Consider the following 4876-nt stretch of genomic DNA (forward strand, 5'->3'; position numbering starts at 1 on the left):
CTTGGTATGTGCCAGGCCTAAGCGCTGGGGTAGATCAAATCTAATAAGATGGAACACAATCCATGTCCCACATGCGGCTCACAGTTTTATTCCCCGTTTTACAGATGAGGTAACAGGCAGAGAGAAGTGAAGGGACTTGCCCAAGATCACGCAGCAGATTAGCGTGTCACTTAGACTGTGACTCCCATGTGGGAAAGGGACCGTGTTTGACCTGATTTCCTTGAATCTACTCCAGCAGTTATTACAGTGCTCAGCCCCATAGTAAATGCTTAACAAATAATAATGTTGGTATTTGTTAAGCGCTTTACTATGTGCAGAGCACTGTTCTAAGCGCTGGGGATAGACACAGGGGAATCAGGTTGTCCCACCTGGGGCTCACAGGTAATCCCCATTTTGCAGATGAGGTAACTGAGGCACAGAGAAGTTAAGTGACTTGCCCACAGTCACACGGCTGACGAGTGGCTGAACAGGGATTCGAACCATGACCTCTGACTCCCAAGCCCGGGCTCTTTCCACTGAGCCACACTGCCATGCTTATTATCACTATTAGAAAAAGCTATGAATTTGTTGCTGATGGCTAGGAGGGAGAGAGGCCACACAGGGAGGAGTTATTCTTGTTATTCACTTCCGAGTACGTGGTACAGAACTCCGCACAAAACAGGTGTTCAGTACAACACTACACACGGTGGGCATCCAGCACAGAATTCTGCACCGATTAGGTGTTCAGTACAGTTCTCTGGACCCAGTAGGCTCCCAGTACTATGTCACGTACACAGTAGACTTCCAGTAAAGGCTGGATGGGGTCATTATAGAGCGGTACACAAATGGATGGTGTGAATTAGACTGTAAGCCAGTCAATGGGCAGGGATTGTCTCTATCTGTTGCCGAATTGTACATTCCAAGCGCTTAGTACGGCGCTCTGCACATAGTAAGCGCTCAATAAATACTATTGAATGAATGAATGATGTTCTGATGAGGAAATCTCTTTCCTGTCCCTACCTTCTCCCCCAAGTTCGCAGCTTTCCAAAATCTGTAGAAGATTAGCAGCTCAATCCTCTTACATCCTACTCTCTCAGATGCTTAGTACAGTGCTCTGCAAGCAAAGGAGCTCAATAAATATAATTGACTGATTGATTATTTAGTGCTTCAGAGATCAGCAGTTTGCTTTGTCACCAAATGCCCTTCCCCTGTCTAGCCCCACTCTTCTCTCTGAAGGGTGGTCAAAAAAGCAGCAAGGGCTAGTGGAAAGAGCACGGGCCTGCAAGTCAAGGGACCTGGGTTCTAATCCTGTCTCCACCACTTTTTTGCTGTGCTATCAGGGGCAAGTCAAGGGCTGTATGGTCACTGTGGGCAGGGACGGTATCGACCGACGCCGTTATGTTGTCATATTGAACTCTCCCAAACGCTCAGTACAGTGTCCCGCATACAGTAAAGACTCAGTAAATATGATCTGTTGTTTAATTTCTCTGTGATTCAGTTTTCTCATCTGTAAAATGGGGATTCAATCCTACTAGCTCCTACTTAGACTGTGAACCCCATGTAGGACAGGGACTGTATGAGACCTGGCATGGCTCAGTGGAAAGACCCCGAGTTTGGGAGTGAGAGGTCATGGGTTCTGATCCTGGCTCTGCCACTTGTCTACTGGGTGATCTTGGTCAGGTCACTTAATTTCTCTGTGCCTCAGTGATCTCATCTGTCAAATGGGGATGAAGACTGTGAGACCCATGTGGGACAACCTGTTTATTTTGTATCTCCCCCAGCGATTTACAAATACCATCTTTATTATCTTCTATCTACTCCAGTGGTTAGAACAGTTTTTGACACGTTTAGCAAGCAGCATGCTGTAGTGGATAGAGCCCGGGCCTGGGATTCAGAAGGTTGTGGATTTCACTCCCGGCTCCTCCACTTCTCTGCTGTGTGATCCTGGGCAAGTCACTTCACTTCCTCTGTGCTTCAGTTCCCTCATCTCTGAAACTGGGATCGAGACTTTGAGCTCCATGTGGGCCGGGGACTGCGTCTAACCGAATTTGCTTGTATCCACCTCAAGGCTAAGTACAGTACCTGGCACATAGTGAGTGCTTAAGAAATACCATTATTATTATTAGTAAGTGCTTAACCAACGCCATCATCATTATTATCGTGATTAGAGGCCCAATTTGAAGGCAACAATTAAAGGCTTCTGAGTTGGTGCAAGAGATTTGGGATGAGAATAACTTGGGTGGAGCTAGGGATAAAAACTGAGAAATGGGTGTGGGAGAACGAAAATCAAATGCAGAAGTTCAGCAAAGCCTTGATCGTGCCGAGCAGCAGCGGACGGGGCTGAGGGAAGGGGGATCCTTGAATCCACAGATCAATCAACCCGTGGTATTTATTGAGCGCTTACTGTGTACAGAGCACTGTACCTAACCCTAGGGAAGGGACAATATAACAGACTTGGCAGACACGTTCCCTGCCCTCGATGAGTTTACAGGATTTAGGCAGTGGTTTTATGGAAAAGACCAAGCTGCTGAAGAAGGAGGTGGAAAAGGGAAATTCTCCCCTGTTGGTATACATCTCGTGGTTCTGCTACATCTTCGCAAACGCTCAGTACAGCCCTCGATAAATAGGCACTCAATAAATGCCACCATTACAGTTGAGGAAGGATAGCTTGGCCGTGCCTGCCAAATCTCTTAAATTGCCACATTATGACATTTGGAGATAATCTCATGATGCCATATGTATTAATTAGTGATGGGGCTATTTCTCAGCATTATTTTCAGACATTTATCTCTTAATCGCCGTGAGCCACCGGAGTTGGTGTAGAGCTGTCGGGGGGGGAGGCGGTGGAGACACAGAGCGGGATTTGAGATTAATAGTAAAGCAGGCACAATAATGATATTCACTGAGCAGTTACTGCACACAGAACACTACACTTTGTTGAAATGGAAATTAGACACATGGTCCCTGTCTCATAGGGGCTGGGGGGGTTCACCATCTAATAATAATAAGGTTGGTATTTATTAAGCGCTTACTATGCACAGAGCACTGTTCTAAGCGCTGAGGTATACAGGGTAATCAGGTTGTCCCACATGAGGCTCACAGTCTTCATCCCCATTTTACAGATGAGGTAATAGGCACAGAGAAGTGAAGTGGCTTGCCTGCAGTCACACAGCTGACAAGTGGCGGAGCTGGGATTCGAACCCATGACCTCTGACTCCCAAGCCCGGGCTCTTTCCACCGAGCCACGCTGCTTTCCTAATATAGAACTGTATATAGCTATATAGAACTAGAGAAGCAGCACGGCGTAGTGGATAGAGCAAGGGCCTGGGAGTCGGAAGGTCATGGGTGCTAATCCCGGCTCCGCCACTCGTCTGCTGTGTGACTTCGGATGAGACGCTTCACTTCTCTGGGCCTCGGTTCCCTCATCTGCAAAATGGGGATTGAGATTGTGAGCCCCATGTGGGACAGGGACTGTATCCAACCCCATTTGCTTGTGTCCATCCCAGCGCTTAGTAGAGTGCCTGCCACATAGTAAGCACTTAACAGATACCAAAATTATTATCATTATCACTATATTGTACTCTCTCAGGCGCTTAGTCCCGTGCTTTGCACCCAGTAAGTGCTCAGTAAATACGATTGAATGAATGAATGAATGAATAATAATACATAGAGGGAGTGGGGCTGGGCCACAGACACACAGGCAGCATGTGGAAGCTTGGGCACATAGGCAGCTTGGGGAAGCAGCATGGCTCCGTGGAAAGAGCCCGGGCTTGGGAGTCAGAGGTCACGGGTTCGACTCCCGGCTCTGCCACTTGTCAGCCGTGTGACCGTGGGCAAGTCACTTCACTTCTCTGGGCCTCAGTGACCTCATCTGTAAAATGGGGATTAACTGTGAGCCTCATGTGGGACGACCTGATGACCCTGTATCTACCCCAGTGGTTTGCACATAGTAAGCGCTTAATAAATACCAACATTATTATTATTATAGGCAGGTGAAACAGAAACATGAAGAAAACACAGAGACAAAAGTGAAGATCAACATGCCCGCCCCCCAGACTGTACGCTCGTTGTGGGACGGGACTGTGTCTGTTTACTGTTGTATTATACTCTCCCAAGTGCTTAGTACAGTGTTCTGCACACAGTAAGCGCTCAGTAAATAGAATTGAATGAATGAATACTGTGGCAGGAGGGGAAGAAGTTCAGGCTCCTAGTGGTTTAGAGTCTACAATCACAAAGGTGGCCACGGCTCCAGCAGCAGCCGGCCCAGTTTCCCCCGAGGTCGTGCGCTGACGGTGCCAGGCTGCGGCTCCTTTCCTTTGTTCCGCGGGGGTGGCGGAAGGCGGGTTGGGAGGCAGAATTAGAGAAGCAGCATGGCTCAGTGGAAAGACCGTGGGTTTTGGAGTCAGAGATCATGAGTTCAAATTCCAGCTCTGCCACTTGTCAGCTGTGTGACTGTGGGCGAGTCACTTCACTTCTCTGGGCCTCAGTGACCTCATCTGTAAAATGGGGATTAAGACTGTCCCACGTGGGACAACCTGATCCCCCTGTGTCTACCCCAGTGCTTAGAACAGTGCTCGGCACATAGTAAGTGCTTAAAAAATACCAACATTATTATTAAGTCTTGGGGAGGTGGAGGAAATCCCACACAGGACCCGGGGAGGCAGGGTGGCAATCCAGTAGAGGAAGAACAGAAGCAGCGGGGCCTAGCGGAGAGAGCCCGGGCCTGGGAGTCAGAAGGACGTCGGTTCTAATCCCGGCTCTCCCGCCTGTTTGCTGGGTGACCTTGGGCAAGTCACTTCACTTCTCTGGGCCTCAGTTACCTCATATGTAAAATGAGGATAAGAGAGTGAGCCACGTGTGGGACAGGGGCCCTGTCTAACCTGATTAATCCCAGTGC

Source organism: Ornithorhynchus anatinus, chromosome 2 (assembly GCF_004115215.2).
Source record: "Ornithorhynchus anatinus isolate Pmale09 chromosome 2, mOrnAna1.pri.v4, whole genome shotgun sequence".
Lineage (NCBI taxonomy): Eukaryota > Metazoa > Chordata > Mammalia > Monotremata > Ornithorhynchidae > Ornithorhynchus > Ornithorhynchus anatinus.